At 42.6% G+C, this 27,789-nt stretch overlaps 1 protein-coding gene across 7 annotated transcripts in view; it reads left to right on the forward strand.

Moving 5' to 3' along the window:
- WNT3 (Wnt family member 3) overlaps positions 1-27,789 on the forward strand; it is a 455,111-nt gene that overhangs the window by 404,486 nt on the left and 22,836 nt on the right. The window lies entirely within an intron of this gene.

Here is a 27,789-nt window from a genome sequence, read left to right on the forward strand (position 1 = left end):
CCAAGTCTCCTGTGACTGCGTGCACCTTACTATTACTTGAAATTGGATTGTCAGTTGTGCTGCTTTTCTGGAAAGCATCTATCTATCTCATATCTATCTATCTCATATCTATCTATCTATCTCATATCTATCTATCTATCTCATATCTATCTATCTCATATCTATCTATCTCATATCTATCTATCTATTTATCTCATGTCTATCTATCTCATATCTATCTATCTCATATCTATCTATCTCATATCTATCTATCTATCTCATATCTATATCATATCTATCTATCTCATATCTATCTATCTATCTATGCAATGCTTAAAGAATAGCAGCACTCCCAAACATCCCAAGCATTGCTTGATGAAGATGGTGTGATACCATTGAAAGTCGCACTAACATGGGCCAATAAAGCTCTGTTTTCTTCGCCATATGCTGTTTGGGAGTGCTGCTATTCTTTAAGTATTGCATCGATGGATGAGGTCTGTGACTGGGACCCCACTTCTTGCGTGCACCACTACCTGCTATATATGAACTACTGAGGTTGTGCTGCCTACCTTGTGTTTCTATCTATCTACATCATATCTATCTCATACATCTATCTATCTCACATCTATCTCCTATCTATCTCATATCTATCTATCTACATCATATCTATCTCATACATCTATCTATCTATCTATCTATCTCCTATCTATCTATCTCATATCTATCTATATCATATCTTATATCTATCTATTTATTATCTCACATCTATCTATCTCATCTATCGATCTATCTATTAGTGTTGAGCGGCATAGGCCATATTCGAATTCGCGAATATTCGCGAATATATGGACGAATATTCGTCTTATATTCGCGAATATTCGCATATTCGTTATATTCTCGTTTTATTTTCGCATATGCGAATATTCGCGTATGCGAAAATTAGCATATGTGAATATTAGCACATGCAAGATTAACATGTGTGAAACTTCGCATATGCGAAAATTAGCATATGCGAATTTTCGCATATGCGAACTTTAGCATATGCGAATTTTAGCACGCCAGTCTCACACAGTAGTATTACAGCCTTCTTTACACCACACAAGCTGGAAGCAGAGAGGGGTGATCACTGTGATGTGTACTGTGAAGAAAAAAAAAAAAAAAAAAAACGAATATTCGTAATTACGAATATATAGCGCTATATTCGCGAAATTCGCGAATTCGCGAATATGCGATATTCGCGAATAATATTCGAATTGCGAATATTCGCGAGCAACACTACTATCTATCTCATATCTATCTATCATCTATCTATCTCATATCTATCTATATCATATCTTATATCTATCTATTTATTATCTCACATCTATCTATCTCATCTATCGATCTATCTATCTCATATCTATCTATCATCTATCTATCTCATATCTATCTATATCATATCTTATATCTATCTATTTATTATCTCACATCTATCTATCGATCTATCTATCTCCTATCTATCTATCATCTATCTATCTATCTATATCATTTTTATCTATCATCTATCGATCATCTATCTATCTCATATCTATCTATATCATATCTTATATCTATCCATCTATTTATTATCTATCTCTTATCTATCTATGTATCTCCTATCTATCTATCTCTCATATCTATCTATCCATCCATCTATTTATCTATCTAATTCCAGAAAGTTAGGCAGCACTTGTAGACAGGGGCGGACTGACAAGCCGGTCCATTCGGGCCGTGTCTGAAGGCCCGGACGGGGGAAAGGGCCCGCTGTCCGCCGCCTGCCACATAAAATACATTTTTTTTTAAATCTAATTGCCCGGCACACACCCAGACCCGGAGAACGCTGCTGCTGGCTGCTGTTTGGCATTTCCCAAACAGCCACGGCAGCCATGTAAGAGAACCGCAGTGGCTGCTTGGGAGATGCGCTTTGAACTCCGGCGTGACGCTGCGGCGCGTGAGGTAAGGTCAGCGCCACGTCGGACCTCACTGTGCGCCCGCCGCCCTGCTCGCTCGCTCGCTTTCTCGTACAGGGCCCACTTGTCCTCAGGTACAGAACTCCGCTTTTCCTCAGTGTACAGAGCCCCGCTCGTCCTCAGTGTACAGAGTCCTGCTTGTCCTCAGTGTACAGGGCTCTGCTTGTCCTCAGTGTACAGAGCCCTGCTTGTCCTCAGTGTACAGGGCCCTGCTTGTCCTCAGTGTACAGAGCCCTGCTTGTCCTCAGTGTACAGAGCGCTGCTTGTCCTCAGTGTACAGAGCCCTGCTTGTCCTCAGTGTACAGAGCCCTACTTGTCCTCTGTGTACAGAGCCCTGCTTGTCCTCTGTGTACAGAGCCCTGCTTGTCCTCAGTGTACAGAGCCCCGCTTGTCCTCAGTGTACCGAGCCCTGTTTGTCTTCAGTGTATAGGGCCCTGCTTGTCCTCATTGTACAGAGCCCTGCTTGTCCTCAGTGTACAGAGCCCTGCTTGTCCTTAGTGTATAGAGCCCCGCTTGTCCTCAGTGTACAGAGCCCTGTTTGTCCTCAGTGTACAGAGCCCCGCTTGTCCTCAGTGTACAGAGCCATGCTTGTCCTCAGTGTACAGAGCCGTGCTTGTCCTCTGTGTACAGAGCCCTGCTTGTCCTCAGTGTACAGAGCCCCGCTTGTCCTCAGTGTACAGAGCCCTGTTTGTCTTCAGTGTACAGGGCCCTGCTTGTCCTCAGTGTACAGAGCCCTGCTTGTCCTCGGTGTACAGAGCCCCGCTTGTCCTCGGTGTACAGAGCCCTGCTTGTCCTCGGTGTACAGAGCCCTGCCGAAGAAGTGCTGTGATCTCTCTGCCAGCTTTCTCAGTCGGCATCTGCATGGACACATAAACAGGCTAGCCTGGCCAGGTGGCTTATAAATTGTTTAGTTGTATGTATCTTCTACCTGCCTTTCACCGCTCCCCACATGATGGAACAGTCTGACTTAGTTATATGTGAAATATAACTTATATCTCTGACTGTGCCATCATGTAGGGGGTGGTAAAAGGCAGATAGAAGATGGAGTAGGCTTCCCAGCAGCACAGAGTATTTCAGACAGTCTGCCTCATTACAGTTCCCTCCAGAAATACTCTGTGCTGCTGTGCTATGTCTGTAATAAATCTCACCCAAGCAGGAGACAAAAAAGGTAAAGTGTGTGGCTTATAAATGGACTAGTTGCTATTTTCTACCTGCCTTTCACCGCTCACTATATGATGGCACAGTCAGAGATGAGTTATATATCTGACTGTGGCATCATGTAGTGAGCGGTGAAAGGCAAGTTCTCCTGTGAAAAATGTTTATTTTTTTATTTTTTTTTATTTTTTTAAATCAACTGATATTTAAATTATTTCTATTAATCCTTTCAGTACTTATTAGCAGCTGTATACTAAAGAACAATTTCTTTTCTATTTGGGATTTCAGACCACAGTGCTCTCTACTGACACCTCTGACCATTTTAGGAACTGTCCAGAGCAGAAGAAAATCCCCATAGCAAACATATGCTGCTCTGGGCTTTTCCCAAAATGGACAGAGGTGTCAGCAGAAAGCACTGTGGTCATGACAGAAAAGAAATCCCAAATAGAAGAGAATTTCCTCTGTAGTATACAGCAGCTAATAGGTACTGGAAGGATTAAGAATTTTTAATAGAAATAATTTACAAATCTGTTTATCTTTCTGGCACCAGTTGATTTAAAAAAAAAAGTTTTCCACCGGTGTACCCCTTTAAAGGTGAGTGGAGACTGGAGCCAAGTTGGACTGGTTATCACAGACAGAGATCCCAAGTTGGCACAAAAAGGAGGAGTTCAGTGTTTTAATGTACTTGGGGGAAGATTCATCAAAACCTGTCCAGAAGAAAAGTTGCTGAGTTGCCCATAGCAACCAATCGGATCATTTCTTTCATTTTTGAAAAGGCCTCCGAAAAATGAGAGAAGCAATTTGACTGGTTGCTATGGACAACTTTTCCTCTGCACAAGTTTTGATAAATCTTCCAATGTAGTTAAGGTGATTGGCATTGCCTTCCCTGAAAGTACCCCATAGCCTCAAGCGCACTGCACCCCCTATTCCTTTCTATGGCAAATATTCATATGCATACTGGGCGGGAATAGGGGTGGGGCAGAGGTGGGATCAGGGGTGGAGTCTTGCTGGGGGCCCTTGCTTTATTTGGTCCGGGGGCCCTGGGTGGTGTCAGTCCGCTCCTGCTTGTAGATGTATTTCTTGTAGGTGCAAGCTAAAGCTGGAGTTGGTCCCAAGAGTCCCAGATAGATCCACTTGAAAGAAGGTAGCAGCACACAAATCAGGGTGAAAAGTGTATGGCTTTATTCACCAAACATCAGAGGCGACGATTCGGCTGTCTCACACGGCCATTGTCAAGCAACAAGTGGTATAAAGTGTGTGGTATAAATAGTTTACAAGACTCATTAACATCCAGTGCATATTTGAGCAAATGATATTGAATATACAGTCATTGTGTAAAATAGGATTACATATCCGGGGTTCATACATACACAAATAAACACAAGTAGGGAACCTACGTTATGTAAAGGTAAAAAAAATACGTGAGAAAACATAATAAAATCACAACTGCGTATGAATTACAGCTATTTAATGTGCAAGTGTACATAATTCATACATGTCAACAGGTTTCTCCAAGTTGAACGCTCCGTCATACAACGCTGCTGGAGTGTATTGGCATTCCCGGCAGTCCACCGGAACTGATATCGGTATTGAAAATAGATACACACGTTGTGCAAACGCGCACTCAGGTTGTCAGGTCCGCCAGCGCCATCTTGTAAAGCTGGATTTATCAACGCATTGTGGGTGGTGGGGGCGCACACTTGATCTGGGCGTACCTCTCCGCAATTCACGGGGGCGTGTACTCGTCTCCGTGGTGCGGGGGACCTGGTGTGGTGTCTCCCTGTCCGTTTCACTTGAGTGCGCTCATGTTTCTGGTGGCGTCCTGGCATCTACTCACTCACCTTTGCTTCTATATAAATTGATTGCTGTGGTTCCATTTTGTGTCTTCAATTCACTACCCGGCATGTAGACACGTCCTACATTGGTCCTAAAAAATATATGTATATAATTCCCAATCCAGGCAGCTGTGGATGGCAGATGGTCGTTTCAACGTTGTTCTACATGGCTTCACGTACGACACGGTCCCTCCTTTCCCTGAAACACCAAGAAACAAAAATTAAGAATAACAATTTGAAAAAAAAAATTTCTACCAATGCCTATACAATTCAGAGGCGGAGCAGAAATACTTAAGAGCACTCGCAATATACATGTATTATAAGTTACATATTTTATGGTTAATCTTATACATGACATTTAATCCCCGAGGTTTTAAAGCCTGGAGTGTATAGATCCATTCAAGTTCTCTCCATTTCAGGTGACCCACCCTTTCCCCACCTTTTTTCAGGGGGGGGGGGGGGGGGATATGGTATCAACATGAAACGGAGGTCTTTTTCTGTATGGCAATGTTTGCTAAAATATTACCCTTGCACAGCAGCAGGCAGTTGATACAGGATTTAAAACAAAAAGGAGAGGTGCTCTATGTGGAGGATAACACGTGCTGGGTATAATAGAAATTGGAGGGGGTACAGGTGGTCTCTTACCCGCTCCGGTTGTGTACCGACATACACAACAATGGACAGCACGTAGTGAGTATCAGTATCAGTGAGTATACCGGTCTCCGTCTGCAGCCTTCCCATAGAAACTTGAACAGCCAGGTGAAGCTTCGAGGAGACCTGGAATTTGTTGCTCCGGTCAGCAACAATGAAAATCCATCCCACCCTCGAAGCTTCACCTGGCTATACAGGATCTAAAAGGGAATGATCCAGGATTCATTGATGTTATGGAACTCTGACTAGGTGCAGGAGTATATACATCTGCTAAAAATAATGTATCAAGACAGAAAGAAGTTGCACTCACCCGGACTGTAGTATAAATGCAGAGAGATTTATTCTTGCAACATACAGCTTTGAAGGTACGAAGGACACGCAACTAGTAGCCTTCAGTGGTGTGCCCCGCGTCTGAGAGCTGTGCCGGCTCTCACTCCCCACTATGGATTTGTAATCCTTCATACCTTCACGGCTGTATGTTGCAAGAATAAATCTCTCTGCATTTATACTACAGACCGGGTGAGTGCAACTTCTTTCTGTCTTGATACATTATTTTATGTGGAAGCTACACCTATATTGGAATGTTTGCACCCAGAAGACTGTGTTCAGCTGTTGTTTGCACCAATTAGCCATCTAGAGCAGTTCTACAGGACTAGCTATAGTAGTCAGAGCAGTGCCTGGTATATCCATTCTACAAGTTTGCCGTATATACATTTGCCCTCACCAGGCGATCCTTGAGATTGCCAGACCTCCGATATGCCATCATGGGGGATTTTCGAATTCTTCAACCCTCTCGAAGCCATCCCTCAGGATGTGCCAGTGCTTCCTCAGAACACTGGTCAGCCTGCCTGAGAGCTCCAAGAGGGTGGAGACAAAAGTAACTCTAGGGACTGCCACTTTTTTCTTTTTCTGCGTAACAGTATATCTATTTTGCGTAAGCACTGCATTTTTGCTTGACAGTAGCCATTTCTTGGGGTAACCACGCTCCAGGAAATTAGACATCATCCTGTCGAGCGCTGGTTCCAATTTGTTCTCTGTGCTCACTATCCTATTTGCCCTCAGCATTAGACTAACAGGCAAAGAGCGTAGTATTGGTTTTGGATGATAGCTATCGTACCTGAGGACAGAATTAGCATAGGTGGTTTTAACATATAGATCTGTGATTAGACAACAGCCATCTATTTGCACCATTGTGTCTAAAAATTGTACCAAATTTGAACAGTATGTTAAGGTAAATTTTATATTGGGGTGCACACTATTCAGGTATTCATGGAACGCCAACAACTGCTCCTCACCACCCACCCAGAGGAGAAAGATGTCGTCAATGTATCTCCACCACTCCAGCACATGGCTGAAGTGGTGGGACACATAGACGCTCTCTTCCTCGAGGTGGGAGACAAACACATTTGCATAGGTTGGCCCTATAGCGGTTCCCACACACTGTACATAAAATTGGTCATTAAACTTGAAGTAGTTTTTCTTGAGGGCCACATCCAATAACTGGATAATGAACTCTGTTTGTTCTGGAACTGACACAATGACTGTATGTTCAATAACGTTTGCTTAATTATGCACTGTATGTTAATGAGTCCTGTAAACTATTTATACCATGCACTTTATACCACTTGTTGCTTGACAATATCTGTGTGAGACAGCCAAAACGTCACCTCTGATGTTTGGTGAATAAAGCCATACACCACTTCACCATGATTTGTGTGCTGCTACCTTCTTTCAAGTGGATATAATTATCTATCTATCCATATATCTATCTTATCTATTGCATATCTCATATCTATCTATCTATCTCGTATCTATCTCGTATCTATCTCATATCTATCTATCTATATAACTCATATCTATCTATCTATCTATCTATCTATCTAAAAAACCGAACAGGAGAGCAGCACATCCAGGTAAGGAGTAGCTTGGTGCAGAGCAGCGTCCAGCACAGGTTTGGAGCTGGTGTAGATACAAGCAAAACAAAATATGCTGCAGCACTCAGATGATAGTGAACAAATGAAGTAGCTTTATTCCATTCCAAATAGTGCAATGTTTCAGCTGCCCATGCAGCCTTTCTCAAGCACAAGTGACTTGTGCTTGAGAAAGGCTGCATGGGCAGCAGAAATGTTGCACTATTTGGAATGGAATAAAGCTACTTCATTTGTTCACTATCATCTGAGTGCTGCAGAATACTTTTGTTTTGCTTGTATCTTTCTATCTATCTACATCATATCTCATATCTATGTACATCATATTTAACTTTCTGGCACCAGTTGATTTAAAAAAAAATGTTTTCCAATGGAGTACCCCTTTAAAATCTGAGTCATTAGTACAATTTTTTCGGACTCTTCGATATTGCCCACAAGGGATTTTATAAATCCAATAGAATCCAATAGACTGTTCACATCTACTTTTTGAAGGGTGTTTTTGTGGATACGCTCCCTTCCTGATTTAAAAAATGTTTTAGATCTAAGAATATAATGCTGGAATCTGAAATATTTGGAGTAAACACCAAGCCCCAATTATTATTATTCACTTGTTCAATAAACTCAGTGGCCTCTGTTTCAGTGCCTTTCCAAACGAAAAACAAATAAATCTCCTATATAGGAGTATACACCTATCAGACCACTGAGACTCTGCGATGCCCCATATACAAATTATCGAGTCTCCATCGCACAGCCTTGGGTCTGACAGTTTATGATGTTTGATGTTATCACTCCCAGCAGACTGTTAAGGAAGAGAAATAAATTATATCGTATGTGAGCGGAGGGGGGGGGGGGGGGGTCTATTAAGGGTGGGCATACAGGGGCCCCATGAACTTCCATTGCCGAGGGCCCCATGAGGTGTCAGTCCACCCCTTCACCTACCACCCTTCACATAAGTGAGTCCATCCCTCCAATTTTTGTAAATATTTTATTCTATCTTTTCAGGTGACAACACTGAAGAAATGACCCTCTGCTACAATGTAAAGTAGTGAGGGCACGACCTATATAACAGTGTTTAACCCCTTAAAGGGGTACTCCGCCCCTAGACATCTTATCACCTATCGAAAGGATAGCGGATAAGATTTCAGATCGCAGGACCCCCGGGATCTCGACTGCAGCACCCACCTGTTGAGTCTTCCGGCAGCACTGGAGGCTCTCATCCTTACGCCTCACGACCACAGTGACCGGAGATCGTGACCTCACGACTCCGCCCCTGTGTGACGTCACGCCCCGCCCCCTCAATGCACGTCTATGGGAGGGGGCATGATGGCTGTCACGCACCCTCCCATAGACTTGCAATGAGGGGCGGGTCGTGACGTCACAATCTCACGTCACCATGGTCGGGAGCCGAAGCCTCCAGCGTTTCCAGAAGCCGCAACAGGTGGGTGCTGCAGCCGAGCTGACATCTGACATCTTATCCCCTTCGGATAGAGGATAAGATGTCTAGGGGCGGAGTACCCCTTTAAGGACCAGGCCAATTTTATTTTAGCATTTTCGTTTTTTCCTCCTCGCCTTCTAAAAATCATAACTCTTTTATATTTCCATCCACAGACCCATATGAGGGCTTGTTTTTTTGCATCACCAATCTTACTTTGTAATTACATCCCTTATTTTGCCATAAAATGTACGGCACAACCAAAAAAATATTATTTATGTGGGAAAATTGAAAAGAAAACAATTCAGCAAGTTTTGGAAGGTTTTGTTTTCACGGTGTACACTTTATGGTAAAAATGACATATTATCTTTATTCTGTGGGTTAATACGATTAAAATGATACCCATGATATATGCTTATCTATAATTGTACTGCTTAAAAAAAATCTCAAAATTAGTATGTTTGAAATTGCCCTATTTTGACCACCTTTAACCTTCAAATTTTCAGTATACAGGGCGGTATGAGGGCTAATTTTTTGCACCGTGATCTGTACTTTTTATTGGTACTACTTTTGCTTCTGTTTTACTTTATATTAATTTTTTATAACTTTTTGGGAATAAAATGTGAAAAAATGCAGCAATTTTGGACTTTAAATTTTTTTGACGTTTACGCCATTCACCTTACAGGATAATTAACAATATATTTTGATAGTTCAGACTTTTACACACGCGTCAATACCAAATATGTTTATTAATAATATTTTTACACTTTTTTGGAGGTAAAATGGGAAAAACGGATGATTTGCATTTTTATTGGGGGAGGGGATTTTTCACATTTTTTTATTTTTTTCATTTTTTTAACTTTTAGGACCAGATACTTATCCCCTATTCCCGATCAGATACTTATTCCCTATCCTGTGTATAGGGGATAAGTTAGTCTTTGCCAGGGTACTCCTTTAAAGTAAAAAAAAGTGAAAAATGTATCACATCGTAATGTGCAAAAAAGCAGTGTCGTTTCGAGTCACTCCTGAGCGAGTCGAAATGTTGCTGCTTTTTTGCACATTATGATGATAATTATTTATCTAGGAATTATGTATCTATCCTTTGTCAGACAAAATACCCATGCCTGCATAATCGCCATTTACTTATCTCATTATAATTGTAAATAGTTTTGCCTGACAGAAAATTAAATGTTACCAGAACATTTCCACACTGTAATATAACAGGACAGACATAGAATTGGTTCTAACGCTTAAATGGGTATTCCACTGGAAAACATTTTCTTTTAAATCAACTGGTGTCAAAAAATTAAAACAGATTTGTAAATTACTTCTATTAAAAAAATCCCAATCCTTCCAGTACTTTTTAGATGATGTATACTACAGAGGAAGTTCTTTACTTTTTGAATTTCCTTTCTGTCTGACCACAGTGCTCTCTGCAGAGACCTCTGTCCGTGTCAGGAACTGTCCAGAGCAGGATAGGTTTGCTATGGGGATTTGCTCCTACTCTGGACAAGTCAAAATGGACAGAGATGTCAGCAGAGAGCATGTTGTCAGACAGAAAGGAAATTCAAAAAGAAAAGAACTTCCTCTGTAGTATACAGCAGCTGATAAATACTGAAAGGATTGGGATTTCTTTAGTAGAAATATTTTACAAATCTGTTTAACTTTTTGGCACCAATTGATTTAAAAAAATATGCTTTCCAGTGAAGTACCCCTTTAAGACTATGTTAACAAGGGATCAGAGACACTTAACCCCTTAAGGACCAAGGACGTATGAGTACGTTCTTGGTCCCGCTCCCGTGATATAACGCGGTGTCCCACGGTGACCCCGTATCATATCACGGCGGGCCCGGCGTCATAGTGAAGCCGGGACCCGTCCGCTAATAGCGCACGGCACTGATCGTGGTGCCGCGCGCTATTAACCCTTTAGCCGCGCGCTCAAATCGCCGAATGACTGCTCAGTGCCTGAGATCCAGGCATGAGCAGTCATGCGGCAGAATCATCGATCACTGGTTTCTTATGAGAAACCAGTGATCAATGATAAAGATCAGTGTGTGCAGTGTTATAGGTCCCTATGGGATAACAATGATCAGTGTGTGCAGTGTTATAGGTCCCTATGGGAGTTATAACACTGCAAAAAAAAGTGAAAATAAAAGTGAATAAAGATCATTTAACTCCTCCCTTTATTAAAAGTTTGAATCACCCCCCTTTTCCCATAAAAAAAAATTAAATAAAAATAAACATATGTGGTATCGCCGTGTGCGGAAATGTCCGAATTATAAAAATATATCGTTAATTAAGCCGCACGGTCAATGGCATACGCGCAAAAAAATTCTAAAGTCCAAAATAGTGCATTTTTGGTCACTTTTTATATCATGAAAAAATGAATAAAAAGCGATCAATAAGTCCTATCAATGCAAAAATTGTACCATTAAAAACTTCAGATCACGGCACAAAAAAATGAGCCATCATACCGCCCCATACATGGAAAAATAAAAAAGTTATAGGGGTCAGTTTTTAACGTATTCATTTTCCTGCATGTAGTTATGATTTTTTCCAGAAGTACGACAAAATGAAACCTAAATAAGTAGGGTATCATTTTAATCGTATGGACCTACAGAATAAAGATAAGGTGTCATTTTTACCGAAAAATGTACTACGTAGAAACGGAAGCCCCCAAAAGTTACAAAATGGCATTTTTTTTTTCAATTTTGTCGCACAATGATTTTCTTTTCCATTTCACCGTAGATTTTTGGGTAAAATGACTAATGTCACTGGAAAGTAGAATTGGTGGCGCAAAAAATAAGCCATCATATGGATTTTTAGGTGCAAAATTGAAAGAGTTATAATTTTTTAAAGGCAAGGAGCAAAAAACGAAAGTGCAAAAATGGAAAAAAAAAACGGTCCTTAAGGGGTTAAAGGGGTATTCCAGGAAAATACTTTTTTATTAATTTTTTTTATCAACTGGCTCTAGAAAGTTAAACAGATTTGTAAATTACTTCTATTACAAAAACTTAATCCTTCCAATAATAATCAGCTGCTGAAGTTGAGTTGTTCTTTTCTGTCTGCCAACAGTGCTCTCTGCTGACATCTCTGCTTGTCTCGGGAACTGCACAGAGTAGAAGAGGTTTGCTATGGGTATTTGCTTCTACTCTGGACAGTTCCCGAGACAGAGCAAAAAAAGGGAGAAGTACACCATGTAGCGCACACCCAATCAATGTACAAATTTTTTTTTATTAGAAAATGCATAAATCACTTTATACAACAAGAAACCCCCATACAAACATTTAAAAGAGGCATAAACATACACCCTAGACAGGTGTCATCAGAGAGCACTTAGACAGAAAAGAACAACTCAACTTCAGCAGCTCATAAGTACTGAAAGGATTAAGATTTATTAATAGAAGAAATTTACAAATCTGTTTAACTTTCTGGAGCCAGTTGATATCTAAAATAAAAAGTTTTTTTTCCTGGATAACCCCTTTAAATTGGTTATCCAGCTATTAAAAACATACTCCCTATTCACAGGGGGGGTCTGACCTCTGGGATCCCAGCGATGTCCAGAAAATAGACTATAGGAGTCCTTCTTGGTTATGTGCACAGCGCTTGAACAAAATCAGCTTAGCACGCACTTGATCTAATAATTGATGGCTGTCTGAACACCAAGGTCCCACCAAATAAAACTTTTTGACATGTCTCTGCAACATGTTAAAAGACTTTTAAAGTAAAATTATCCATTTAAACAGGGTTTGTGGCATATCAATGATGGTCAGACCAGCTCCACAGGAAGTAATCCGTTTAATAGGCCTTTGTGGCAGCCAAGACTGAGCTACTGTTAAGGCCTGCAGGCTGTAAAATAAGAGTGCTGGGGAAATTAATCAATGCATTGCTACAATATTGCCAGCAGTACACACACTGATACTTCCTCCCTTACTTCTCTTGCCAATCACAACACATGACAATATCTGCTATGCCATGACATAGTGTTGGTGAAAGTGAACTGAACCGGTTGGGAAAACATTTCGGCGCATGCGCTTTGCCGAGAGAGCGCTGTGCTCACGTTACTGGAATCCACGTCACTAAGATGTGGTGGCGGATCTAGTAGGTGACAGAGGAAGATAGAGGGAGATAGAAGCAGCTAGCCGGTGGGGAGGGGGGGGGGGGGGAGTGCAGGCCTTCCATTACAGTACAACTGGTCCTGCTGGGTCTGTGGATGGAAACCAGTCTACGTCCTCTCCAGTTGTTGTTTTGCAACAGATGTAGGCACTCTGGTTGGAAAACACTGCTCTAATGTGATTGTTTAACTTGTCCTACAGTTTTACTACTGCAGTAAAATAGTTGCAGAGGACTGCTTAAGTGACATGTGCTCCAGAGTATGAGCCAAGATACTGACATTGTGCACAAAGCAATGGCACATGTATGGACCATGAGGAAAAGATACAGACATATCCATGCAACTTCGATAGAAGTTTATACATCTGTATCAGCTCCATATTGTCTTAGACTAGGTTTACTTTGCTGTTCACATCCAACCCCTTAAGGGTCTTCTTTTTTTTTTTTAGCTTTTTTTTTGCCGATCAGACCCTGAAACAGGTCGGATGCAAACGACTACTGCCGGGTCCAGACGGCCCCCATTCAATTGCATGGGGTCCGTTGGTGACCCAGTTATTTTACAGGATTTTAGCACAATTTTTTTCTCCGCTAACTTGACGGAACTGACGACAGAGCTCCACCTAATGGCAGTGTGAACGAGGTCTAAATTAACTGCAATTTCACAACAGATTTTAATGTGTTGTCTAATCTGAGCATGTGTCAATAACCTACAAAACACTAAGGCTTGGTTCACATTGCAGAATCCTAGGACACCCTGTGACATTGCCGTCTCCATAGACGAAGCAAGACCAAGATAGTTCTTTCGGTGATGGAATTTCTGACATTCGGCAATGTGCACTGTGCAGTGGAATCCCATTGACAGTCAATTGGATTCTGCTGCACCAGAATTTCTGAGCTGAATTCCGCTTATAAATTCTGTAGTCTGAACACAGCCTAAAAAGACAAGAGTATGCAAGTGTGTAAGCCTGATGTTTTACAAGCAGAGGGAGACAAAGTCCATTTAGCAGTTTTGCTGGAGCTGTAATATAACCTTTCCACCACTAGGGACATATCCAGTACCTGTTCTGCTTTACAGCTATTGTGAAAGACTGTGTTCAGTTCTCAGCAGTTTCACTGTGAAGTGCAGGGGGTGAACATTCCATTTTTGGTAATATAGTCCAAAAGAGGTTCTTACAATAATTTTAAATTTTTACTAAAAAATATGAAAAACATTCTATAGACTACATACTGTATATGTCCCTAGATATATCTAATATCTAATACTGGCTTCACATGGCATATTTTCCTTTTGGAAAAAAATGGCGTGGAATTCCTGGTACAGGACCGCATACGGCTGGGGGGAGCTAAAACCTTGCGCTCCCGTATCCCTGCCGTATGCCCATATGTAATTAATTTCAATCAGCCGACCAGAGGAAGACGCTGGCTCCGGTCGGCTCATTTTTGCCCTGCATGCGGTTTTCCACCGCACCTCAAACCATGGTTGACCTTCAAACCGCATACAGGCAAGATTGAGCTGACCGGAGTCAGCGTCTCACTCTGGCCGGCTCATTAAAATGTATTACATACGGGCGGCATACCGCAGGGATACGGGAGCGCAAGGTTTTAGGCTGCATTCACATTTCGTTTTTACATCATGGGTGCCGGAGGGGCAAACCAGGCTCTCCCGTACCCCAGCCGGACCAGCGCTGAACTCCATTTACTTTAATGAGCCGACCGGAGTCAAACAGTGACTCCGGTCGGCTAATTTTTTACCTGTATCCAGTTTTGTGACCGTTTTACGGATCAAAAATGAGCCGACCGGAGTCACCGTTTGACACTGGTCGGCTCATTAAAGTAAATGATGTTCAGCCCTGGTCCGGCTGGGGTATGGGAGAGCCTGGTTTGCCCCTCCCCCAGCTGGATCTGGTACCCGTAATGTAAACACTAAGGGGGAGATTTATCATGTGTGTCTAATTTAAGTCTGTGTTTAGAGCAGTGCATGTGTTAGACATCGGTCTAATTTGCGCCAAATTTACCAAAAGTCGCACGGACTTTGTTAAATTTGTCGCAAGATCTTCCTTCCTCCTTCCCTGGTCTATATTAGACAGAACGTATATCACTCACACCCTCTCCAACTTTAGAAGCTGCCTTGTTAGTTTAAATCAGGTAGGTACTCCTTATAGGGAATTTGGCTGTTCCCCCTTGCTTCCTTAATCCTGTACTCTTCAGCTAATCAAACTTTGTGCATTTCCATTTTATTGCACCTTTTTGAAAGCAGGGGTTTGCTGTCTTGCCTCATGGAGCCCTCTGTAACCCCCTCACCTGATGACTCTCCTCCACTGGCTCCCCTTTCTGGCCAGGGGGAATCTGTTATTGGCAGCAGAAAGCGTAAACTCAAGTCCAAAAATTTCACCCAGCGCGAAATGGAAATTTTAGCTGAAGAGGTTTGTTTTTTCTCTCTATTTTTTAATTTAGTTTTCTTTTCCTTTTTTTTTTTTACCAGTCGTACGTTCTGACCTATGGTGCTGTGGACAGTTCCTAATACGGGCAACAGATGTCAGCAGAGAACAATGTGGTAAAAATGTGAACAACGCAAATCTTGAAAAGCAAAAGGAAAGGTTTTACGCTGCATTATCCATCTGCTCTAAATTCCTATAAGGGTTAATTTATTAACCAAAACTAGATTTACCAATATGTTTCACTTACTGGGAACATTTGATTTTCAATTTTATAAAAGTTCACACCAGAGTAACCCTTTAACATTCCGTTGACAATTAAGGTGAACAAAAAAAAAAAAACATTGGTCCAATTTTTTATTTGACATTTATAGTGTTTAGGGTAAGAGATGAAACACTGTTTAATGAAGATGATGTTAGTTATAATTTCTGCTATAAATATAACACAGTGCAAAAAGACATGTTCATTTATGTTTTTACATCCATACTGTTGGAGTTACCTTTGTAATGCAGAAACATTACAATTAAACATGGTTTATTGCAATGCATTAATTGGACTTTATTTTAACAAATACAATATAATGAACTTTGAAAAAGGAGATGGAAACAAGGAAACTTAGGTCAAAATCCTTACATTTGAAGGCAAAAACATTACTGCTAAGGTATGGCAGAAAGTAACAACCAAACAAAAAATAAAAGGGGATGAGGCACAAAATTAAAAAGTAAAAAGACAATGTTACAAAAAAACCTTGTAGGACCTACAAAATTATACTTGGGAAGACATTTCTGCTAGGTTTGCCTTGGTCTGAAGTTTCCGCGTATATAGGCGATTTGTGACTGTCTCATACGAGGTATGTCGCCCATGATAAATACATGACTATGAACAAATTCAGTCTATTTTAGACATTTATGCTTTCGAGGAACAGAAAAGTTCTAAACCATTTGTCGCAGTAAAGTCGCAAAAAAATTTAGACGAGAAAAAAGAGTCTAAACAGCTTAGTAAATCTCCCCCGAAGTGTGAATGCAGCCTTAGCTCCCCCCCAGCCATATGTGGACCCGTATTGGTAAAAATGGTGACGTGAACCCAGCCTTATCTGCTATTTTTGGTTGTTGCAAAATAAAAAAATTTCTACTTCTGCCACCAGATGGCAGTGTGCTGTAAGAATTCAAATGTTCGAATAAACAGGAGACTATGCGCCTTACATACAAGTGCACTACAGATCTTGTGTGTGTGTGCGTGCATGTGTGTGTGTATGTGCGTGTGTGTGTGTGCGCGTGTGTGTATTGGCTTTCACTTTCACACTTTTGACAGCTGCAGTTATCAGGACAATATCGTATGTTGTGAAAAGTGTAAACTTTTTCCAGAATAGGTAGTAATATATACTGCCAGTCCCATTAGAATAAATGCAGCAATGTGACTGGACAAGTACTAATGATTTATTTTATTTTTTTAATAATTAAAACATGTACTACGAGTCCTATTGCTGCATCATAATGAATTTCGGGTGCTAAGTATCTACACTCGGGATCAGCCTTGATAGATCCATCAGATGTGTACATATACCAGTTGGAAACAAAAATGGCAGCCAAGCGTCCGGTGTTAAGTGCTCATGTGTTACACGCTATGAGCTATTAATCTGCACAGGGGTTAATCAGACACCTCCCTCCCCCTAATTCTTGGGGCTGTATTGAGCCCCTGGCTGGTTGTCCTGCAGTTTGGGGTCTCCCTGGAGACGCTCCCAGCAGGGGTTTTTTCACTTGGGCTTAAGGGAATGCTTTAATTTCACAAATGTCCTGAATATGGCCCAAACCCATCGCGTGAACAGAGGTCACAATAAACTGCAGACAGTGTGACACTTTGAGTAGCCCAGAAAAGGAGAGCGGTGTTGTGGATTTTACAGAAGACGAGAGAGAAATGTCTGTGCCATGTTTATTAGCGATCTCCGTATGGTCCTAAGGGGACACCATACAGCAACATCTTTCTCTTGTAACCTGGCGGTCATCTTCACAACCCATTGGACGTCTGACTGTACTTCCGGCCAATAGAGCTATAAACATTTACAACCATGTATATGGAAAGGCATTTACCTCCAGACTCTTATCTATCAAACATGTATCCTAAGATGCTGCTTAGACATCCTTTTAATCTGTGCTAGTCCAGAATTCTGTGATTTACAGTGATCCCTCAACTTACAATGGCCTTAACATACAATCGTTTCAACATACAATGGTCTTTTCTGGACCATTGTAACTTGAAACCAGACTCAACATACAATTCTATGGAATCTGCGAAACATATCAATGGCTGGAAGAACCGACCAATCAGAATGGATATTTCACTGGTAAAACCCCTGTATTACTGAAGTGTATGCACTGACTGGTGTCTGGTAGCGCCCCCTACAGTACAGGGAGGTATTACATGTTCTGTACTCTTTACCTGTATTACTGAAGCGTATGCACTGACTGGTGTCTGGTAGCGCCCCCTACAGTACAGGGAGGTATTACATGTTCTGTACTCTTTACCTGTATTACTGAAGTACATGCACTGACTGGTGTCTAGTAGCGCCCCCTACAGTACAGGGAGGTATTACATGTTCTGTACTCTTTACCTGTATTACTGAAGTGCATGCACTGACTGGTGTCTGGTAGCACCCCCTACAGTACAGGGAGGTATTACATGTTCTGTACTCTTTACCTGTGCCAGGGTTAGCTACTCCTTTGGACACCAGGTGAGGGCGACTCCATTTTCCTTTTTAGGACACTGTTTACTGTACAGGACCCTGAAGAAGCTCCTGTCCTCTACATAGGCCAGTGTTTCCCAAAGAGGTTGCCTCCAGCTGTTGCAAAACTACAACTCCCGGCATGCCCGGACAGCCTTTGGCTGTCCGGGCATGCTGGGAGTTGTAGTTTTGCAACAGCTGGAGGCACCCTGGTTGGGAAACACTGAAATAGACAGTGATTGACAGTTCCCAGAAGCTCTTGCTTACTTTTATATGTAAGGACTTGCTTTATCTGTATTAGTTATCTACTTATTTATCTTTAAGGGTGCGTTCACACGGAGTAAATGAAGAGTAATTCACGCTGAAAAATTTACGGAGGAAATTTATTTTTTTTGCACGAAATTTGCGGGAAATTCCAGCGCAATTTGCGCGGAATTGCGCGCAGACATGGGGGAGAAAGAATGAAGGTTTTTTCAGCCATTTCCGCGCAAATTGCGTGCGAAATTCCGCGCAAATTGCACGCAAATTGCCCACGAATTCCGCGCAAAAACGATGTCGGGTGGAATTTTTTTTTACCATTGACTTCAATTGATTTCTGCTAGCGGATTCCGCTTGAAGAATGAACATGTTCTTTCTTTTCATTTTCACTAAATTGCTGGGAGTAAGGGGTAATAGGAGAAAATGCCCCCAAAAATTTGCAACTCCATTTCTTCTGAGTATGAAAATACCCCATGTCTGTACGTCAAGTGCACTGTGGGCGCACTACAATGCTCAGAAGAGGAGGAGCGCCATTGAGCTTTTGGAGAGAGAATTTGGTTGGAATAAAAGTTGGGGACCTTGTGCATTTACAAAGACCCCTGTGGTGCCAGAACAGTGGATTCCCCCACATGTGACCCCATTTTAGAAACTCCACCCCTCACAGAATTTAATTAGGGGTGCAGGGAGCATTTACACCCCACTGGCGTTTGACAGATTTTTGGAACAGTGGGCTGTTCCCACAATTCGTGAGGGGTGTAGGTCCATTGTTCTGGCACTATGGGGGCTTTGTAAACACAAGTGGCCCTCAATTCCAGACAAATTTTCTTTCCAAAAGCCCAATGGCGCTCCTTCTCTTCTGAGCATTGTAGTTCGCCCGCAGAGCACTTTACATCCACATATGGGGGGCTTTTTTTTCCTATTTTCCCTTGTGAAAATGAAAAATTTAGGGTAACACCAGCATTTTAGTTAAAAACATTTTTTTCTTTCATTTTCCCATCCAACTTTAACGAAAATTTGTCAAACACCTGTGGGGTGTTAAGACTCACTATACTCCTTGTTACGTTCCGTGAGGGGTGTAGTTTCCAAAATGGGGTCACATGTGTTTTTTTTGTTTTTTTTTTGCGTTTATGTCAGAACCGCTGTAAAATCAGCCATCCCTGTGCAGATCACCAATTTAGGCCTCAAATATACATGGTGCGCTCTCACTCCTGAGCCTTGTTGTGCGCCTGCAGAGAATTTTACGCCCACATATGGGGTATTTCCGTACTCAGGAGAAATTGCTATACAAATTTTGGGGGTCTTTTTTTCCTTTTACCTCTTGTGAAAATAAAAAGTATGGGGCCAGCATGTTAGTGTAAAAAATTAAAATGTTCACACTAACAGGCTGGTGTAGACCTCAACTTTTCCTTTTCATAAGGGGTAAAAGGAGAAAAAGACCCCCAAATTTGTAACGCAATTGCTCCTGAGTACGGAAATACCCCATATGTGGCCCTAAACTATGTCCTTGAAATACGACAGGGCTCCGAAGTGAGAGAGCGCCATGCGCATTTGAGGACTAAATTAGGGATTGCATGAGGTGGATATAGGGGTATTCTATGCCAGTGATTCCCAAACAGGGTTCCTCCAGCTGTTGCAAAACTCCAAACATGCCTGGACAGTCAGTGGCTGTCCATAAATCCTTGGAGTTGTTGTTTTGCAACAGCTGACGGCTCAATTTTTTGGAAACACTGCCATATGATATGTTTAGGGTACATTCACACGGGCGGGTTTTACAGTGAGTTTCCCACTAGGAGTTTGCGCTGCCGCGGAAAATTTGCAGCAGCTCAAACTTGATGCAGGAAACTCACTGTAAACCCACCCATGTGAATGTACCCTGTACATTCACATGGGGGGGGGGCACAACCCTCCATCTGTTGCAAAACTATAACTCCAGCATGCACTGACAGATCGTGCATGCTGGGAGTTGTACTTTTGCAACAGCTGGAGGCACACTGGTTGGAAAACCTACAGTTAGGTTCTGTTACCTAACTCCGTACTTTGCCTCCAGCTGTTGCTGCAGTATTTTGCCTCGAGCTTACTGATTGCCGAAGGGCATGCTGGGAGATGTAGTTATGCAACAGCTGCAGGTATGCAACTACAACTCCCAGCGTGGCGAGGCAGCCGTTTGCAGTTCGTGAATGCTAGGAGTTGCAGTTTTGCAAGATTTAGAGGGCCACGGTTTAGAAACCATTGCACAGGGATCTCCAAACTGTAGCCCTCCAGATGTTGCAAAACTACAAATCCCAGCATGCCCAGACAAAAAACTGCTGAGTGGGCATGCTGGGAGTTGTAGTTTTGCAAGATCTAGAGGGCCAGAATTTAGAGTCCACTGCACAGTGATCTCCAAAGAGTAGCCCTCCAAATATTGAAAAACTACAAATCCCAGCATTCCCAAACAGTAAACAGCTGTCTGGGCATGCTGGGAGTTGTAGTTTTGCAACATCTGGAGGGCTACAGTTTAGAGACCACTGTATAGTGGTCTCCAAACTGTAGCCCTCCAGATGTTGTTAGGCAACAACTCACCAGCTTCCGTAGTCTGCACCAGGGAGCTGCACCTCATCGCCACCGATCGCCGCCGGTAAGTGACCACCAGTCACAGGACAGTTCCCCCGTTCTGCCCGGACTACTGTGGGTGGGCAGTGCGGGGAACCGAACTTTAACCCCCCCGCCCCCGATCTGCTATTGGTTGGTCGCTTCTGACTGACCAATAGCAGGGATAGGAGGGGTGGCACCCCTGCCACCTCACTTCTATCCCTTCAGGGGGATCAGGGGTGTCTTGGACAGCCCTGATCCCCCTTATTTTCCGGGTCACTGGAGAGCGTATGACCCGGAATCGCCGCAGATTGCCGTTCTGAATTGACCGGCGATTTCCGACATGGGGAGGTCTCGGGACCCTCCCAGGGGTTTGCGCGGGGTGCCTGCTGAATGATTTCAGCAGACATCCCGCTCCGGTCCCTGCCCGGTGAGCGTCGGGGACCGGAATTCCCATGGGCGTACAGGTACGTCCTGGGTCCTTAAGTGCCAGGGAGCCAGTGCGTACCCGTACACCCTAGGTCCTTAAGGGGTTAAAGGGGAACGTTTTTGTTTAAATCAATTGATGCCAGAAACTTAAACAGATTTGTAAATTACTTCTATTAAAAAATCTTTATCCTTTCAGTACTTATGAGCTGCTTTATGCTCCAGAGGAAGTGTTTTTCTTTTTGAATTTCCTTTCTGTGTGACCACAGTGCTCTCTGCTGACACCTCTGTCCATGTCAGGAACTGTACAGAGTAGGAGCAAATCCCCATGGCAAACCTATCCTGCTCTGGACAGTTCCTGACTTGGACAGAGGTGTCAACAGAGAGCACTGTGGTCAGACAGAAAAGAACAATTCAACTTCCTCTGTACTGGAAGGATTGAGATTTTTTAATGGAAGTCATTTACAAATCCATTAAACTTTCTGGAAGCAGTTGATATGAAAAAAAAAAAGTCCACCGGAGTATCCCTTTAATGGAACTGAGCTGCCGAACCACACCCAACCTGGAGACAGATGGGGGGCTCTATTTTTCTATTCCTGGATCCCCTATAAATGTACTTTGGACCTCAATAATCTGCCTACTGAATTCCTATATTTTGTATTATTGTGATTAATTGGTAATAGACGATGAAATTGTATCATGAAAAAAACATAACTATGTCAAGGATCTAACATTACATTGTAGCAAACCCTTAGATGTGAGAAGTATAAATGATGATTCCTTACACAATTCCTTAGTGAATAAAGATTAACAAAAAAGTTAAGATTTAAAGGGGTATAACAGGATTTCTTTTTATATGACTATGCTACAGGGGCTGTAAAGATAGTGTAGTTCATAATATAGTGTCTGTTCCTTTGTGTGACGGTTTTCTCACAATTCTTCTGTGATTTTCACCCCAATATTTATTTTTAACAGCATACAGAATGACTGCTGTCTCAGATTTTTCCCAGGTTGTAGTGTGGCCGACACCTGATCTCACTAGTCAGCTGATGACAGGGAGCCTGTCTGCTTCAATGGGTGGAGGGATCGCTTGGTGGGAGAGAGATCAATCTGCAACTAATGCAACAGCTGTAGGTACCTGATTGAAAACCATAGGTCTTTTGAATGGATGCAGGTCATTCATGTTTCAATGGGTGGGGTGGCTGATGTGTGGGAGGGAGGAAAATGGAATTGTGGGATTTGTAGTAAAAAAAAAAGAAAAGTCAAACAGGAAATACCAGTTCACAAAAAGTTAGCCCCCATATTATGGTAATCTCACAACATAGCCATTTAGCCCCAAGACAAGCGCAGATCCTTCCTAAGCATGTCCATTACTGCCTGCCAGGTACCTACTAAAATCACCTTATGGTGGATAACCCCTTTAAATTACAAAGGGGGACATTTTTGTAAGCCTGGGGAAAGGAAAAGCTGACCAGTTGCCCAAAAATCAGGCCTAAAAAAAATGAAAGAAGCGATCTGATTGGCTGCTTTGGGCAACTGGTCAACTTTTCCTTTACACAGGTTTTGATAAATCTACCAAGTGTATTGACCAATAAACTGCTTGTACATAGTACTGGATAACTATTTTAAAATGAAGCTTCCAAGCAGTACAAACAATAGTGTTTATGAAGTTCTGACATGTCACAGTGACATATTAGAAGTTTAGATTGCTGGGGGTTTGGGTGCTGAGACCCCCACTTCTTGCTAAAACAAAAAAGACAGAACTGCTCACCTGAGCTGACCCTGTCAAATTATCATTTAATCTGATAAAAATCTCAATTCCATCCTGTGTTTACAAAGAGGAGCTAGCAGCTCACTGAGAGATCAGTTACATGCTGCCTATATAATTGTATGGAAGGGGGGGGGGGGGGGCGACAAGGAGGCAACTGTAAGTATAATATCTCACCCAGAGACTGATGTACAGCCTGCAGATGGACAAACTGGTAAAAATGACCAAATACAAGTTGTATAATAACTAGAAATAGTGCTACTTATCATGTACACACATGACAGATTATCCTAAAATGACTGGATTGCTTTCCAGATTTCTGCTTGCTGTCATTGAATTGCAGCCACAACAGGTTAGAATCTCCTCTGGTCATGTGATGATCATACAGGTATATGGCTCCTTACTACAAACACAGCTCTGATAACTGAACTGAGCCGTGCCATCCTGGGCGATCATTACATGACCAGAACAGATATTCAGGCTCTGGTAATAAACAATAAGGCTGTGTTCACACATTCAGGTTTTTGATAGCAATTAGTGAATTCAAAACCAAGAACAGATCATAAATGGGGGGCACCTTTAACCCCTTAAGGACTCAGCGTTTTTTCGTTTTTGCATTTTTGTTTTTTCCTCCTTACCTTTAAAAAATCATAACTCTTTCAATTTTGCACCTAAAAATCCATATGATGGCTTATTTTTTGCACCACCAATTCTACTTTGTAATTACATCAGTCATTTTACCCAAAAATCTATGGCAAAATGGAAAAAAAATCATTGTGCGACAAAATTGAAAAAAAACAACGCCATTTTGTAACTTTTGGGGGCTTCCGTTTCTACACAGTAAATTTTTCGGTAAAAATGACACCTTATCTTTATTCTGTAGGTCCATACGATTAACCCCTTAACCCCTTAAGGACACAGGACGTCCTGTGACGTCCCCGCACCCTGGGCTTTAAGGACCAAGGACGTCCTCGGACGTCCTGGTGTTTTTCCGGTCTCTGCCGCGTGCCGGGCAGAGATCGGAACGGCATTCCTGCTGAAATCCTTCAGCAGGCATGCCGTGCAAATGCCAAGGGTGGTCTCGGGACCCCCGCAAGCGATCTTCGGCGATTCGGGTCATTCGGGTCACTTGTGACCTGATGACCTGGAAATAAATGGTGATCGGTGGTGTACAGTACACCGCCAATCACCTGCCGTTGCTGGGGAGCGGTGACAATACTGTCACCGCCCCAGCAACGCTGCTATTGGACGGCGATCGTCCGGCCAATAGCAGAGCAGCAGAGGAGGGGTTAGCGGTCCCTTCCCGCTGCTGCACCCGCTCTCTTCGTTCAGTCAGCGGGTGCAGCAGCGGGAAGAAGCCGTGGATCCCCCTTCGGAGCTCCGGAGCCCCCTCAGGAGCCTTAGAATAGGGACAGCGGATTGCAGGGACAGGTAGGAGTTTAATAGATTAAAAAAGTTAAATAAAAGTAAAAAAAAAAAAAGTAAAAAAAAAAAAATTACCTCAAGTCCTCAAGCCATATAACGCCATGCGGAAAACACGGGCATGGTACTAAAAAGTTGCGGTCTACATGGTACAGGTTGCCATGTACAACTCTTTTGTACTGTACCAGAACGCTGGCAACACAGGGACATTCCTCCAGTACCAAGAAGAAGTCCTAAGGTTCCTGATCTTTACTGACCGGGAAAGATCAGGCCGGACTTTCCAAGGGTCTGGAGTTATAGGCGCCAGGATCGTCCCTGGCCAGCACTTTCCAGGTGTGATCCCCCCCACTGGAAAGAAGGGGCGATCCCAGAAAAAATGCAGAGTGTGTTACAAGAAAGGGATGTGGAGGGACACCACCATTCAGTGTGACACTTGCCCAGATAATCCGGGCCTCTGCATAGGCTGCTTCAGGGAGTATCACACTTCCATGCAGTACTAAATTTTCCCTTTTCATTCGAATTTTCCATAATTTCACCAATGTACCAAGTCCAGAGTACATTCCAAAATATAACCCCCATAAATCACTAAATTGCCCAAAAAAAACCTGAAAAACAAAACAAAAACCTGATAAGGGTTTTTTTTTTTCATAAATGGGTCATAGGTCACTGAGTCACTATCATCGGGGACTTTTTTATGTTGCCTCAAATGCGCGGCGCTCTCTTTCCACCTGAGCGGGTGCGCATTTGAGGCAACAGGTTAGGGACGGCCACACACATCACATTCCCAGAATGATGATTCAGAGCATAGGGTTTGGGGCGGGCATTTGTTTTTTTTTTTTTGTTGTTTTTTTTGGCTATGCTCTGGGTCATCATTCTGGGAACATATCCTGTTTTATTATTTTATGATTTATAGTTTTCTGGCCCACTGTACCCCATATTACGGGCCTCTGTAACCCACCGGTCTACCCCAGTTATGGCCCGTTGTCCCCCATAGTGTTCCCCTATTTTAGGGCTCAGTGCTCCCCCCATTAATGCTCCTTGAGGGGGGTGTCCCACATCCTGGCTGCTATAATAAGCTCAAGGCCCCTGACTGACCTCCCACTCCAAGACCTGGTGTGCACCCGCAGAGCGAAAATCATCAAAAATTAAGGTATATCCTTATTCCAAAGAAATGTATTTACAAATTTTGGGGGGTCATTTCTGCTATTAACCCTTGTAAAAATGTAAAATTTTGGGGAAAACCCACTTTTTAGTGAAATTTTTTTTTTTTTTTTACATATGCATAAGTCGTGAAACCCCTGTGGAGTATGAAGGCTTACTTTACCCCTTGCTACGTTCCTCAAGGGGTCTAGTTTCCAAAATGGTATGTCATGTGTTTTTTTTTGCTGTCCTGGCACCATAGGGGCTTCCTAAATGCGACATACCCCCCTGTTAAAATTTGCTCTCAAAAAGCCAAATATTACTTCTTCTCTTCTGAGCATTGTAGTTCTCCCGTAGTGCACTTCAGGTAAACTTATGGGGTACCTCCATACTCAGAAGAGATGGGGTTACAAATTTTGGGGGTCTTTTCTGCTATTAACCCTTGCAAAAATGTGAAATTTAAGGGAAAACACACATTTTAGTGACCTTTTTTTTTTTTTTTACATATGCAAAAGTCGTGAAACACCTGTGGGGTATTAAAGGAGTAGTCCAGTGGTGAACCCAGTAGTGAACAACTTATCCCCTATCCTAAGGATATGGGATAAGTTAGAGATCACGGGGGGTCCTACAGCTGGGGCCCCCTGTGATCTCCTGTACGGAGCCCCGACAGCCCACGGGAAGGGGGCGTGTCGACCTCCGCACGAAGCAGCAGCCGACACGCCCCCTCAATACAACTCTATGGCAGAGCCAAAGCGCTGCCTTCGGCAATCTTCGGCTCTGCCATAGAGATGTATTGAGGGGGCGTGTCATCCGCCGCTTCGTGCGGAGGTCGACACCCGCTATCTGGCCAGAGAGCCTGGCCCCCATACAGAGAGATCGCAGGGGGCCCCAGCGGTCGGACCCCCCGCGATCTCAAACTTATCCCCTATCCTTAGGATAGGGGATAAGTTTTTCACCACTGGACTACCCCTTTAAGGCTCACTTAATTCCTTGTTACATTCCCTAAGGGGTCTAGTTTCCAAAATGGTATGGCATGTGTTTTTTTTGCTGTTCTGGCACCATAGGGGCTTCCTAACTGCGACTTACAAAAACTGGTATTTACATAGACATATGAGGTATGTGCTTACTCGAGAGAAATTGTGCTACATATATAAGTATACATTTTCTCCTTTTACCCCTTGTAAAAATTAAAAAAATGGGTCTACAAGAACATGCGAGTGTAAAAAATGAAGATTTTGAATTTTCTCCTTCACTTTGCTGCTATTCCTGTGAAACACTTAAAGAGTTAAAACGCTGACTGAATGTCATTTTGAATACTTTGGGGGGTGCAGTTTTTATAATGGGGTCATTTGTGGGGCATTTCTAATATGAAGACCCTTCAAATCCACTTCAAACCTGAACTGGTCCCTGAAAAATAGTGAGTTTGAGAATTTTGTAAAAAAATTGGAAAATTGCTGCTGAACTTTGAAGCCCTCTGGTGTCTTCCAAAAGTAAAAACACGTCAATTTTATGATGCAAACATAAAGTGGACATATTGTATATGTGAATCAAATTTTTTTTTATTTTGGAATATCCATTTTCCTTACAAGCAGAGAGCTTCAAAGTCAACTTTGAATGCCGCGTCCAAAGGGTTAATAGCGCGTGGCACCGCGATCACTGCTGCGCGCTATTAGCCACGGGTCCTGGCTGTTGTTAGAGGCCGGGCCCGACCCGTTTTAGATCGGGAGCGGACTCATGACGTACCGGTACGTCATGAGTCCTTAAGGGGTTAAAGAGTACCTGTCACCAAACTAAACTTTTAATATATTGTTCCTTATGTAATTATAAGACACTTTGCTATTTACTTGCTGTAAAAATTCTCAACCTTTATATGTTTTTAATGTGATTGAAAAAACGGCCACTAGGTGGCTGTGTTCTGTTCCCAAACAGTTAATTTGGTCTCCACCCGAACTTGCAAAAGTCCAAACT

This window comes from Hyla sarda, chromosome 12 (assembly GCF_029499605.1).
Source record: "Hyla sarda isolate aHylSar1 chromosome 12, aHylSar1.hap1, whole genome shotgun sequence".
In the NCBI taxonomy this organism is placed as follows: domain Eukaryota; kingdom Metazoa; phylum Chordata; class Amphibia; order Anura; family Hylidae; genus Hyla; species Hyla sarda.